The 15,628-nt window shown below is 49.8% G+C and overlaps 1 protein-coding gene across 9 annotated transcripts in view; it reads right to left on the minus strand.

Moving 5' to 3' along the window:
- LOC144111045 (receptor-type tyrosine-protein phosphatase mu-like) overlaps nucleotides 1-15,628 on the minus strand; it is a 392,283-nt gene that overhangs the window by 193,520 nt on the left and 183,135 nt on the right. The window contains exon 1 of one of the 9 annotated variants that reach the window (XM_077644149.1): nucleotides 8,357-8,379. The exons of the other annotated variants lie outside the window; for them this stretch is intronic. The gene's annotated coding sequence lies outside the window, so the exon portion shown is untranslated. Of the gene's footprint in view, nucleotides 1-8,356; nucleotides 8,380-15,628 lie in introns of those variants that run through there. 9 annotated transcript variants of the gene reach the window in all.

Below are 15,628 nucleotides of genomic sequence, written 5' to 3' on the forward strand. Positions count from 1 at the left end.
ACATGTACAGGGTAGGTCATAAGTTACCAGGCCGCATGGTCTGCTGGTTCGCAATGTAGTGGGCCATTTATGACACCTGCGAAACTCAACATCTCAGGATAGTGATCTGAAGGCCCATGCTAACTTCTGAAGGCATTGGCAGTCTCATGGAGCCGTAAATGCTCAGTTATAGGGCTCGAAAGCAGACCCCGCGGCCTGAGACTTTTGCCAAACCCTGTACGCCCTACTCCTTGCCGCCCTGTGTACGCTGCTTTTCAAAGATACAATATTAGTTGCTAAACTAGGTTAAGCCGTGGCTCAAACACTCGGTCAGAGCGTTCCTCCATTTCTTCCTCTTTTCTTCTGCCACTCCTTCGCGTGGCTCTTGTTCCGCATTCTAGCTAAGCCAAGGAAGAACAGCGACTACTAGAGCGGGATTAAGCTACACGACTACTCATTCTCGAACTCCATTGACGGCTGTCGCCGCGAAAAAAAAGATGGCTGGGGTTTAACGTGGCTTAAACTATATATGGTTATACGAGCGAAATCTTTTAAGCGTGGTCTCCACTTCTCGAATGTGTGCACAGAGAGCGGAAAATCACACCGCTCCCGAGGCTCGGGTACCCAGGCAAAGGCGGAGAGCAGAAGGTGCTCGTGGCAGCGCAGCGAACGGGAAGCAGCTTTAGAGCCTGGTTGGCGTAGAGAAGCAGGCGCTCCAGGATGTTGCTCCTTTGTTAGGCCGCTCATGAGCGCGATGTAAAACAGGTACAGCACAAGATGAGCGACTGCAGAGAAGACGGACTCATCTGCACAGTCACGCATGCAGTAGCCATTTCACAGCGTTAGCTCTACGTGTCTCGGTCCTCAATGTGGCGTAGGCAAAATTTGTTCGCCTGCTGGTCAAATGTTTTTAGCGGAATCCCCTGAGGTAGAGTATACATTGGTAATGAGGTAGTAATTACTCACTCGCATTCACCAAAGCGCCGCCATACGGCTCCGAAGGAATGGCTTCCACAGAAACTTCATAGTTTAAGAAAAATTCGTCCTGACCTGGGGTTCGACTTTTCACCGCCTGTGTGATACCACCGCCAGATTCCAGTTGGCCTAAACCAGCCACCCACACCCTCTGCAGACAAACCTTTGCTTTCCACCAACCTTCGCTGTCCAGAAGCCGCCACCCAAACCATCTCCATCCTACAGAAGTCCTTACCCAGCACCCATCCACTCGCTTCCTGGTGCAACACGGCCGCTAGACATATGTCTAGCCGGAGCACTTGGCGTCTCTTTCGCGCCTTGATCGATCCGACTAAAACCAGAGCGGAGACACAAAAACATCTCCAACGGGCTATCCATAGCTTCGACGGAGATACCTCTAAATTAGCATGGCAACTACGCGATCAATACCTCTGCATCCAAAAGGACCCCCGAGGGCCAGGGTACTCGTATGCAGGTTCTGAGAACGCGGAGCCGGATCAACCGTTCCGGCTCCACGACCTGAAGGCGGCCTTGAGTAAAATGAAACGAGGAAAGGCGCCGGAAAGAGACAAAATAACTGTGAAATTACATGCCAACCTTCCCGACCCGGCCTACGAGACACTTCTCGCATATATAAACTCAATCTGGCAAGGTGAGGCACCCCTCCCAATCGAATGGAAGACCGCCCTGATCAGCTTCATTCCTAAAGCCGGCACAACCATAAACACGGACAACCTCCGCCCCATCTCCCTCATGTCTTGTGCGGGAAAGCTGACGGAGACTATGGTGCGAGACAGGCTGTCCGAGTTTTTGGAAAACCAAAATGTATTCGCAGACACCATGTTCGGGTTTCGCCCGCACCGGTCCGCGCAGGATGTCCTGCTTCAACTAGACCGCGAAATTCTGAATCCGGTCGGATACCCCCTTAATGACAAGGTAATACTCGCCCTCGATTTGAAGGGGGCTTTCGACAAAGTAACACACGACATAATTCTGACGCACCTCTCCCAAACCAACCGTGGACCCAACACGTTTCAGTGCATTAGGCAATTTCTCTCCGACCGGCAATTGTATATCCGGATACAAGATGAAGAACACGGCCCCTACCAATTAGGTACGAAAGGTACCCCGCAGGGCGCCGTCCTCTCACCTCTACTATTCAATTTGGCAATGATGAAACTTCCGGCGCAGTTGGAAAGTGTCGAGGGCATACAGCACGCGCTATATGCCGACATCACCATCTGGGCTAAGCACGGATCGGTAGGAGACATTGAAGCCAACCTGCAGCAAGCGGCGGAGATTGTGGACGCTTACACCCGCCGCAGCGGCCTTGAATGCTCCCCTGCCAAATCGGAATTTGTGCACATTCGACCCACGCCGAAGTGCACTACCAAAATCGAACTGTCCCTAGCGAGCGGACGCATCCCAGAACACGCGGAGATCAGAGTACTGGGTCTCTTTATCAATAAACACCGCCGTGTCGACACAACACTGGCCAAATTGCGCAAGGTGGGGGACCAGGTGGGCCGCATTATCCGCCGGATTTCCAATAACCGCGGGGGGTTACGATGCAAAGATGCCTTGCGGCTGGCGCACGCATTCGTAACCAGTCGAGTCTTGTACTCGACTCCTTACCTCTACCTTCGCAAATGTGAGGAGAAAGCCCTTGAGGTGGTTCTCCGTAAGACTTACAAGCGTGCTCTCGACCTCCCGGTCACCATGTCCAACCAGCGCCTCCTGGGCCTGGGGATGGTCAACACTTTCGTGGAGCTCCGAGAAGCACACTTGGCAAACCACTACACAAGACTCTCAAAGACGCCGTCGGGTCGCCGCCTGCTTGCCCGACTTCATTCACATCCACCATCCAACACTAACGGAAGAGCGCGTGCGCATCCCCGAAATCTGAAGATACGCCCTGCACGTGCGCCCTCTTCCGGCCAACATGACACGAGACGACCAGAGCGTAGAAGAACGGCAGAACAGGTGAAGCATTGCCTAGCCAAGCATTGCTTCACGTGTTAATGCACACCGTATTTTGTCGACACGGAAGTGTTGTTTGTGCACAATGATCGGCGCACAAGAGAGATAGCAGAGGCCTTCCATATGACGCCTCCTTACACCCGGAAAACATCAACGCAGTAGAAAATGGAGTACTCCATCGCTTTCTACTGATCAAGCGGAATCCGTGGATACCCGCTTTACATCCGTGAGTCCAGATTTCGCCATTTTCTGCCCGTCGGAAAATCCAAGGCAGAGAACGCCGCGCTAAGCCTAGGCGGCGTCAGGCCGTCGGCCCGAAGGAACGCTGCTACAGCTCACGCCGCACCCGTGAGGATAGCGGACGCTGACGCGGCGGCGTCGGCTGGAGCCACGACACCGCTCGAAGAGAATCTTCACAGCGACGACAACGCTACCAACAACGCTACCGACAACGCTACCGACCACGCTACCGACAACGCTACGGACCTCTCGCAGAAGAGAACAATCGACAACGGGGGATGGTTCCCTGCCAAATACCAGAACTCGAGACTGATTGCCGTTCCAGAGGCCGGGACAGACGCGGCGGACAATTCAGCGCTGAGCCAACCCAAACTCAAGTGGAATCCCGTTCGGCGAGAGAAGCTACCTCCTTTGCCAAAAAACGACTTCAAAGTCATCCTTAGACCGAAGAATGGACTCAACATCAGCGAACTGAGCACGCATCAGATGGCCCGGGCTATAACCAAAGCATGCGGAAAACCAGACATCTGCAACGAAGGCAGCTTCCTTATACGGCTGCACAACGGATCCAACATCGCTATACTCAGCACGCCAAGCATGGAGACTGCCAGTGCTGTGCAGTGTATTTCAAGTCTACGCTTTGCTGCAAAGAACTATGCAGTGACAGCTTACGTGGCCGCGCCGGACAATTCGTGCAAAGGTGTCATTCATGGAGTGGACGCCGGGACCACGCCAACTGAACTACTATCGCATCTCCGGGTACGTACCCAAGGAGTCAAAATACTTTATGCAAGAATGCTTGGCAAATCCCAAAGCGCGGTCATTACCTTCGAGGGAAAGATCGTTCCGCGCTACGTCTATTACTACGGCGGCGAGATACGTTGCTACCTCTATCGATCATCGCGGCAAGTGTGTTATACATGCTTAAAGGCCGGACATAGGGCGGACGTATGCCCGACACCTGACGTTGTCGTCTGCTCTAAATGCACCGAGCCAGTGATCGAGGACGGACACTCCTGCGAGCCCAGGTGTGTGCTATGCACGGAAGCGCATCCTACGGGGGCAAAGGAGTGCAAGGAACGCCTCAGGAAACCGAGACCACGGACGAGAAAAAAAGAGGAACCAGGCGGCGGAGACAACGGCGGACGCGGCCGGGCCCGGAAACGCTGGTTCAGCGAGGACTCCAGTTCGAGATCCAAGTCCAGATCGGCATCGAGATCAGGATCAAAGTCGAGATCGGCGTCCAGGACCCGGGAGGATCCAGAAACCAAAAAGAAGTAGGAGCAGAAGAAGACAGCACCAAAAAAGGAGGAAGCAACCAGGGTGAGCTGGAAAGAGCATCTTTTCCCCACCTCTCCCACTGCTCCAAAAAACACAAACACACAGAAAACAGTGATAGGTAACAACGCTAATGGGGAAGCTAACGAGGACGTTCAAGAGCTAAGACAAATAATTCAGACGCTCAGGGCAGAAAACGCCGAGCTGAGACAGAAACTAAACGATCTGATAGACGAACTAAAGGCCCAAAGAACAAGGCAGAACAGCACTAATCCGCAAACAGACGAAGCTCAGGCGACTACTATAGGGCGCCAGGAATTTACAACTGCCATGGTTGCTGTTAACAATGCACTGGCAAATCTTAGCAACCTCATCTCCAACATCCAAGACGAGACGCGCAGGGATAGAGAGCGTCTAGTACAATTCACAGCCATGAAATCCAGAGGAAAACCCTATAACAGGCCATCCCAGTATGGCGAGCAACCGTAAACACTCGGTCAAGTTGGAAACCCTTGAAATATGGCAGTGGAACTGCCGTGGGATCCGCCGAAAGCAGGGTCTTCTTAAACAACACATCACAAATTGCACCTCTCCGCCAGACATAATCGCCCTACAGGAAACCGGCTGCTCACTCACTCTCGCGGGGTACTCCGTCTACGAGGGGCAGGGGCAAAGCAAGGTCGCCACGCTGGTTGCAAAAGCAGTCACCGCAATCAGACACGACATCGACGGAACGGACATTGACCACGTCCTTATAGAAATCATTACCCAAAAGAGAAGCCAAGAAAGCACCTTCCTACTTAACGTGTACAGCCCGCCAAGCCTGAGGAAAGCCAATTTCAGCTACCTGCTAGGCAAAGCAGAAGAAGCAGCAGGCAAGAACGGTATCGTTATTCTGGGGGACTTTAATGCCTGGCATAAAAGTTGGGGCTACGTTCGGGAAACCCCGAAAGGCAGGGATCTAGCCAGGGAAGCTGATCGTAGAAGGCTCACCCTCATCACTGACCACACCCAACCCACGCGAGTGGGGAACAGCATCAACCGAGATTCGTGCCCAGACTTATCATTTGTCAAAGGGGTAAGGCACGGAAGGTGGCAAAACGACGGCGAAACTCTAGGCAGTGACCACTGCATCCTGCGCATCCATATAGAAACCCTCCCGATCAGGCGACAACATGGCCAGGCTAGACTGAAAAAAACTGGGAAGCCTATAGGAAATCCAGGGCACAGCATGAAGACGCTGAGATCACCGACATAGAAGGCTGGGTCGCAAGAATCAAGACAGACTGGCGAAAACTAACCCGAAAGGTCGCCCTCACTACCAACACACCCGAGGTGGACAAACATCTCTTACACCTTTGGGACGCCAGACGGGGCCTATTAAAAAGGTGGAAAAGGCAAAAGCATAATAGGCGGCTCAAGCGTAAGATCGCTGAGGTCACCAGACAAGCTGAAGAATATGCGACGGAGCTCTCGAGGCGCGACTGGAACCAAAAGTGCAACGAACTTCAGGGGACTCTAGGTTGGGCCAAGACATGGGCCTTGCTAAGGGCTCTCATAGACTCAACCACCACAAAATCCGAAACCCGTAAGACGACCCAAAGGATCGCGCACCGGTTCCAAGGCACTGACGAGGAAATGCTACAGAACATCAAGCAGCGTTACATCGGCAATGCAACATACGCCGACAGCAGCTTGGCATACACGGGCGAAATGAATCCCGCTCTGGACGAACCCCTTACCATAGAAGAAGTCAGACACGCTGTGATGTCCGCCACAAAGAACACAACACCAGGGAGGGATGGCATCACCAATGCTATGATAAGGAATCTGGATGACAATTCAATCAAAAGATTCACGGAGTTCATCAATAAAAACTGGGAACAGGGGACCCTCCCGGACGACTGGAGACATGCGGAAATAGTAATGATTCCGAAGCCCGGAAAGACTCCAAACCTGGACAATCTTAGACCCATTTCCTTAAAATCATGCTTGGGAAAAGTGTACGAGAGAGTTGTGCATCACAGGTTGCAGACCCACCTTGAGGACAACGAACTCATGTCGCACACTATGTTTGGATTTCGAAAATACCTATCGACACAGGATGTTCTCCTGCAGATCAAGGAGGAGGTGCTTACTTCCGTTCCAAAATATGGAGAAAACATATTGCTCGCTCTCGATCTTCAAGCGGCCTTCGACAACGTCAGTCACAGGGCTGTGCTGGAGGGGCTCAGCAAACTGGGTTGTGGGCAGAGAATATTCAACTATGTGAAAGCCTTTCTGACTAACCGAACCGCTACCATTGGAATAGGAGGCATCAGGACTGACACCTTCAACACCCCAGAAAAAGGAACACCACAAGGCTCTGTGCTATCACCTATGCTTTTTAACATTGCAATGATTGGTTTAGCAAGGGCGCTCGAAGAAATTGAAGGAATCAGGCATGCCATCTACGCAGATGATATCACAATCTGGGTACAAGGGGATCCTTAGGCGAAAAACAAGAGCTTCTTCAGCGAGCGGCAGACACGGTCAACGCATACGCCCGGCACTGTGGACTTGCATGCTCCCCTGAAAAATCCGAGGTGCTCAGAGTCTACAGACAAGGGTATGATCTGCAAAACTCCATAGATATCTACATAGGGGAAACGAAGGTTCCAGAAGTATCGAAAGTTAGGATCCTCGGCATGTGGGTCCAAAGCAACCGTCGTACTGATCACACGATCAGACAGCTAGCAAATACCACAGCACAGATCACCAGGATGATTGCAAGAATTTCCAACAGAAGAAGAGGTATGAAGGAGCAAGACACATGTAGGCTAGTACAGGCCCTCGTGGTCAGTAGGATCTTATACGGCGTCCCCTACCAAACACCGCTCGAGCAAGAAAAGGAGCAGTTGGAGGCAATTCTTAGAAAAGCATACAAATGCGCTCTCGGACTGCCGGTAAGCACTTCGACGGAGAAATTCCTTAAACTGGGCATAAACAACACAGTACAAGAACATATCGAGGCCCACCTTATCGCGCAGAAAACAAGACATGCTGTCCGCAACAGGCAGAAACACGCTGCGGTTGCTGGGCATGAGGGACGCTTCGAAAGAAATCAATAGCACAGCGAGCGTTCCAAATGAAATCAGGAGGATCATTGAGATCAGTCCGATTCCAAAAAACATGCATCCAGATATACATAAGGCGAGAAGAAAGGAAAGATCTGAATTCCATGAAAGAAGCTTCGCCGGGGCAAAAGACGTATTATATGTTGACGCAACAACATACAGACACCGATATGGCTCGGTAGCCAGCGTGGTGGATCACCAGCTCAGGGAAATCAACTGCGCTTCGATAAAAACCAACAACATACTCGAGGCTGAGGAAGCAGCAATTGCACTCGCCATCACCCAGCAGAGTGACGAGCCCCATGCACACATCATTACAGACTCGCAAGAGGCGTGCAGAAGATACAGCAGTGGACGCATATCCACTGCAGCCATTCACATACTCAAGGCGAGGACAATCACTTTTACGAGATGCTTCATCACGTGGACACCAGGCCATGAGGCTGTCAAAGGGAACCAATGTGCGGACGCCAATGCCCGAACATACGCCAACCGGGAGGCGCGCACCGAAGGGGAACTGGACGCAGTCACTAGACGGTATGGAGCCATCTTAGAACACCAACGAGCCCTCCGGAGGACCTACCCGCCTCCCCACAAAGACCTTAGTAAACAGCAGTCGGTTGCCTGGAGACAACTACAGACTAATACATACCCCAATCTGAGTTTACTCAGCAAAATCTATCCATCCACTTATGAAAACAAATGCCCGCTATGCGGTGAACACGCAACGCTTTACCACGTTACATGGGCCTGTCAGAAAATGCAGGCAGCGCCGATAAACAACACACCTACACCGGAGCAGTGGGAGGCTGCGCTGTCCAGCTCGAAGCCTGAAGAGCAGCTCAAGCTGATCGACAGGGCTCGCAAGACTGCAAAGGCCGCTGGGGCCCTCGACTGAGGGCTCCACCTACGCTGCGAGAAATAACCCTTATACAATAAAGTTTTTCATTCATTCATTCATTCATATCATAAGAAAGACAAGCTGTTGCGTCAGCACACCTTCAGTATCCCTAACCTCCAAGGAAATGAGCCTGTTGCACAGGGGATAGCATATCGGCGATAATTAACTGCAGGAGCCTTTGATGCAGTGTGTTTTTATTTGCATTTTTAAATGAGTACATCTGTGTTTGACCATGCGCATGTGCGTAGTTCTTGTGTACGTATAAATTGACCTGCTTACTTCAAATAAAGTTTAGTTGCAAGATCAGCGCCTGTGTGTGTGTTCCCTTCTTTCTTCGTCCTTGTTGCTTAGCGCTGCTTTAATATTATCGACCATAGCGGCCGGCGCCTCGCGCCGGCGGAAGCCTTGGCACGCTACTATGGAAACAAACACGGAGTATTTTACGTGGACGCCACCGGCCCACATCATGGGGTTTGGTACACAGCCGCAGTCGTCCACCAAAACACCGCAGTGAACAGCCTTACATTCAAAGCTCAAGACATTACTCATGCGGAAGGGGTGGCAATCGCGCTCGCCCCGCCGATCAAAACTCGCGGGTCATCGTTACCGACTCGCGGGGTCCTGCAGGAACATCGAAAGGGGCTTTATTCTCTATTTGGCATACCAAATTCTTCAACATAATAATTATCTCGGGGCTCCCGCGACCCGCACACTAGTATGGACTCCCGCGCACACAGGTCTCGAGGGCAACGAAGCCGCCGACGCCGCTGCCCGCGCGCTCACTCTCCGGGCATTACCCTCGCCTCCCTCCGATGCGCACTCCGACCCTAATCCGGCTTTTGCCTTCAGGGAAATCATCCAGTATTACCAATTCGGCCACGCAATCTTTCCTAAGCCCTGCAAGGGCCTCACGAAGGCGGAGGAACACTTACTCCTTCACCTTTATACTAAAACACTTCTGTGCCCGGCAGTCATCAAACATTTCGTCCCTGCGTGCACAGGGGCGTGCCCGCACTGCAGGGAAAAGTCTTCGGACATTTACCACATGGTGTGGGCGTCTTCCCCCTATCCCCAACCCTGCCCGGGAGGACTGGGAGGCGGCCCTGCTCGGCTGCTCTGACCTGGCGAGCCAAAAGGCCCTTGTCGGGCGCGCCCGAGCAGCAGCTACCGCCAATGGGCTGCTGTAATCAGCAGCCCACCTAGCATTTGTAAGGAACGGACCCTTAAGGACCGCTCCACTAGCTCCCCGTATATATTTTGAAAATAAAGTTTTTCAGTCAGTCAGTCACTCGCTTCCTCCCTCCAAACACGAGAAGCGCCCGCAGCACTGGAAAGAAATTACAGTTCAAAGACGGAACGGCCAACCGATCATTGGGCGGGGAAATGAACAACTAAGACAGCTAGCGAAGATTAGTCTGTTTAAAATTCGTTTTTGAGGACAGGAAATGGCGCTGTTCTAGTCTCACATTTCTAGTGTTCTAGTGGACACCCGAACAGCGCCGTAAGGGAAGGGAGGAAGGTGGGAGTTAGAGAAGAAAGCGCTGCCTTAATGGAGGGCTTCCGAATAATTTCGACCACCTGGGGATCTTTAACGTGCACTGACATCGCACAGCACACGGGCGCTATAGCGTTTCGCCTCCATCGAAACGCGGCCGCCGCGGGCGGGCTCGAGCCCTGGACCTCCGGCACATTAGCCGAGCGCCCTAACCACTGAGCCACCGCGGCGGGTAAATTTTTGTCTACACTGAAGTGTCGTGTTTCTGTAGAGAGACAAATGAAAATTTGTCTCGACGAATTGGTCTCGGTGGACACCTCAACCGCATCGTGAGCGAAGGGAGGGAGTAAAAATTTGGAGGACGCTTAAGCATCGTCTTTATGAGTAACATGCGACAGCGTGTTGCAGCGTTGCCAAGGGTTCCACGGAACGCCATCGCCAGTTCGGTGCGCCGCGTGGCCCTTTGGACAATTTAAGGAAATGACACCTATTTCACAATTCCCGCTGGACACCCGTACCGTGCCGTAAGGGAAGGAAAATCCCTTCCCTTACGGCGCGGTTCAGTTGTCCACAGAGATGTGACACATACTGCGCCATTTTTCGCTCACGTCCAATTGCCACCGACGCCGAAGACACCGGCTTTTCTGCAACACGGGGCCCTTAACGCTGTCGCATTAAAAGAGAGAAAGAAAGCGGCGCCGAAGTGGTGGTCTCCGGACAGATTTTTACAACCCGAGGCGTGTGCTGACGCCGCGCGTGAGTCCCTACAGGGGAGGATATTGAGAGGGCAGGCATGCACGCCTCGGGAGGCGCCATGGGCACGCGACCACCGTGAGCTTTGTCTAAACGCTGGGGAATCCCTTACTGCACGCATACCAACGAACACAAGTGGAGTGCGTAAATTCCTCTAGCAGAGGTCATAGTTGTTCACACATGAGCTTAACAAAGGCCGGTGACGAAACACACAGTAATTGATGGAGCCCTACAAATCGGCCCTTTTGAAATTCATTTCTTGCACACTGGGCTTTCCATGCATGGCATGTTTAGCAATTTGGCACGTTTAACGTCCCTGTATGCGCTCCGTGGTGTTCTTTCTCGTCGCGTGTTTTGTCATTGTAGTGCTCTAACGTAATAGATCTCTACAGGAGCTGTTTCCTTCGTTATAGGCCGGTCGTGATTAGCGCCGGAGTGAAATTTACTCCAGCTGTGGCAGGGACTGCTCACACCGTCGGCGAAAAAAAAAAGTTGGAAGGGAGCCCTACTTTCTCCACGTGTATGATGTGACCTGCACATCTCGTAGAAACCTCGCGTCGATGATTCCTCTCACTACGAATACAAGACGCCTGCTTCTGAGGGACAAGGGGAAATTGACGTATGCCTCAGCAACGACTCTCAGTAAGGACCATAAAACCAAGGCATGCATTTTGGTCTGAACCGAGCCTGCCTGATGGTCGTCGCACTTTCTGCAAACCAAAACGACAGCAACTCCGACAATCGAACATATTCTACGCAGGATCTTAGTGCGGCTAATTCTTTAAACACCCGCAAACCAGCAAAAAAAAAATCACTGGAACTTCTTCGATTTATAAAGGATGTGAAAACGCTTCCGGAGTGTGTTGCCTTGGCCGAAATGACATCAAGAAGGGCATACACAAAATTAGTGACGTACCCCTGGAGTCACAACTACCTTGGTCCAACTGGTACGCTCGATAACGCTCGACAGAACGATAGAAGAAACACTGTGTTGTGAATTGTGAAGATGGCATACCGCTCCAGAGGGCATTGAAAAACCGCATCCATGTGGAATCCCATAATATGCGACAGCTTACTGCGCTTCGTTCTGACGATGTCAAACCTCTTGCTGAACTGAACACTCGTACGTTTCAACGCGAGCGCATTTGCTCAGAACCACAATTTAGCCACTCGATCAGCAGTCTTAGTTTACGACCAGACAAACTGCAAAGGGGAATTTCACCCACTCTCGGTATTAGTTCATGCTTACCTCCCTCATAGCGCACGGCTGGAACCAATTAGGAGCCTATTGATTGGTGCTCTTTTTTTTGTTAGCGCCTGTGCACACCACCACTCCACGGTAATGAATGATGTGCCAGACAGCAACAAGTGCACCCAACCTATACCACAAGGATGGCCGGTGCACTGTCCCTTTTAAAGCTGCCTTTGTTTACACAGAGGATCATGCCAGAGCTAAGTGCTGGCGCTATTGCTGGCCGCTGTGCAAGTTTAGATAGATTAAATAGATAGTTAGATTAAATAGAGATAGGTAGATTAGACAGACCGACAGAGACAGAGACAGACAGAGACAGAGAGAGAGAGAGAGAGAGAGAGACAGACAGACAGACAGACAGACAGACAGACAGACAGACAGCCGGACAGACAGACAGACAGACAGACGGACGGACGGACGGACGGACGGACGGACGGACGGACGGACGGACGGACGGACGGACGGACGGACGGACGGACGGACGGACGGACGGACGGACGGACGGACGGACGGACGGACGGACGGACGGACGGACGGACGGACGGACGGACGGACGGACGGACGGACGGACGGACGGACGGACGGACAGACAGACAGACAGACAGACAGACAGACAGACAGACAGACAGACAGACAGACAGACAGACAGACAGACAGACAGACAGACAGACAGACAGACAGACAGACAGACAGACAGACAGACAGACAGACAGACAGACAGACAGACAGACAGACAGACAGACAGACAGACAGACAGACAGACAGACAGACAGACAGACAGACAGACAGACAGACAGACAGACAGACAGACAGACAGACAGACAGACAGACAGACAGACAGACAGACAGACAGACAGACAGACAGACAGACAGACAGACAGACAGACAGACAGACAGACAGACAGACAGACAGACAGACAGACAGACAGACAGACAGACAGACAGACAGACAGACAGACAGACAGATAGATAGATAGATAGATAGATAGATAGATAGATAGATAGATAGATAGATAGATAGATAGATAGATAGATAGATAGATAGATAGATAGATAGATAGATAGATAGATAGATAGATAGATAGATAGATAGATAGATAGATAGATAGATAGATAGATAGATAGATAGATAGATAGATAGATAGATAGATAGATAGATAGATAGATAGATAGATAGATAGATAGATAGATAGATAGATAGATAGATAGATAGATAGATAGATAGATAGATAGATAGATAGATAGATAGATAGATAGATAGATAGATAGATAGATAGATAGATAGATAGATAGATAGATAGATAGATAGATAGATAGATAGATAGATAGATAGATAGATAGATAGATAGATAGATAGATAGATAGATAGATAGATAGATAGATAGATAGATAGATAGATAGATAGATAGATAGATAGATAGATAGATAGATAGATAGATAGATAGATAGATAGATAGATAGATAGATAGATAGATAGATAGATAGATAGATAGATAGATAGATAGATAGATAGATAGATAGATAGATAGATAGATAGATAGATAGATAGATAGATAGATAGATAGATAGATAGATAGATAGATAGATAGATAGATAGATAGATAGATAGATAGATAGATAGATAGATAGATAGATAGATAGATAGATAGATAGATAGATAGATAGATAGATAGATAGATAGATAGATAGATAGATAGATAGATAGATAGATAGATAGATAGATAGATAGATAGATAGATAGATAGATAGATAGATAGATAGATAGATAGATAGATAGATAGATAGATAGATAGATAGATAGATAGATAGATAGATAGATAGATAGATAGATAGATAGATAGATAGATAGATAGATAGATAGATAGATAGATAGATAGATAGATAGATAGATAGATAGATAGATAGATAGATAGATAGATAGATAGATAGATAGATAGATAGATAGATAGATAGATAGTGATAGATAGATAGATAGATAGATAGTGATAGATAGATAGATAGATAGATAGATAGATAGATAGATAGATAGATAGATAGATAGATAGATAGATAGATAGATAGATAGATAGATAGATAGATAGATAGATTAGATAGATAGATAGTACTTTTATTCATGTCAATTATTGTGCACCAAAAAGCAGGCCTACCAAAGCCTCAAAGGGCTTGAGTGGCAGCACCTGGCAGACAGAGAACATTGGAAAAACAAAGGAAAATAGACAGGTTGCAACGAATTCGGCAAAAAAGAATTAACAACACAGAGAGACAAATATAGACACATAACTATTACAACATCAAAAGGGATGACAGAAATGTAAAATTAAGACAGCAATATTAGATGAAATAATTATGGGGCAGGAAACAGCGCGGAGACATGCCGCATTTTTTTTCAGTGTGCATTTTGTTTTCATGCGGAACACACTAGGTGGCAAACTGTTGAAACAAGCAGGAACATAGTATTGACGGGTGCGCTTTCGGTACTGGGTTGAGGAGCGAGGAATGCAGTAACGGTATTTCGGTCTTAAATCACGTGCAGGAACATATGGAATGGTGAAATGACTGTACCAGAAATGTTTAAGCAGAATAGTTTCGGTTAACAAAGCGTTAAAGCTTGGAAGCTTTAGTCTCCTAAAAATGTCAATGTTCTTACCAATGGGCAGGTCGTAGGCGATATTCTTTAGAAGCGAATTCACCCTGTGCTGCCAGCGAACCGTGCAATGACCATAAATAGTGATTCCGTATCTAAGTACACTATAGGCTAGAGCTTGTGTAACACATTTACGGACGGAAAAAAGGCATAAAATATCGAATATTATACAGGACACACGATACAGCACGAAGTTTTTGGCAAAGAAAAGAAAGGTGCGTGTTCCAAGAGAGATCACTGTCGAAGATCAGGCCAACATATTGTCACGACTGAAGTCACAGGGAAGGTACACGTTGCCGAGGACCAGAGAATAAGGTCGGCTTGCCGTTCCGATCACAGAGTCACAGAGACAAGCACCAGCGCGCCGCTCGTGCCCACAACAACCGCTTCGTCGTCGTCGGCACCAAACAAGGCTGTCGCGCGGCGTTAGGCACGTGGCATTATTCCCCCCCCCCCCCCGTGAAAGAAAACATCGTCCCGATGACAAGGTGCGAGGAAGAAAAAAAAATGAGGTGAACTGTACAATAACGCAAGGTTTCACTTGCAGGAAGCGCTCAGTAGCGCGAAAAGTATGGCTTTAAGCGCACCACATGCACAGTTTCAGGCCGCTGGCGTCGAACACTGACGGTCACAGTTCCATCTGGAATGACTTCGTAATTAACGTTGTTTAAGCGGCGCAGGACTTTATAGGGTCCGAAATAGCGGTGGAGTAGTTTCTCGCTCAAGCTTTCGTGGCGCACGGGGGTCCACACCCACACTTGGTCCCCTGGTTCGTAGTGGACTTCCCTGTGCCGGAGGTTATAGTGGCGAGCGTCGGTGGCATGCTGCTCCTTGATGTGCAGGCGGGCCAGCTGACGGGCTTGCTCGGCCTGTTCTGCGAAATGGGCGGCATCGGGTTCGACCGCTTCTTCCCCGCACGGGAGCATCGCGTCCAACATCGTGCGGGCCTCTCTGCCATATACGAGACGGAACGGCGTAAACTTTGTGGTTTCCTGCGGCGCCGTATTTTAGGCGA

This window comes from Amblyomma americanum, chromosome 11, assembly GCF_052857255.1.
Source record: "Amblyomma americanum isolate KBUSLIRL-KWMA chromosome 11, ASM5285725v1, whole genome shotgun sequence".
Classification (NCBI taxonomy): domain Eukaryota; kingdom Metazoa; phylum Arthropoda; class Arachnida; order Ixodida; family Ixodidae; genus Amblyomma; species Amblyomma americanum.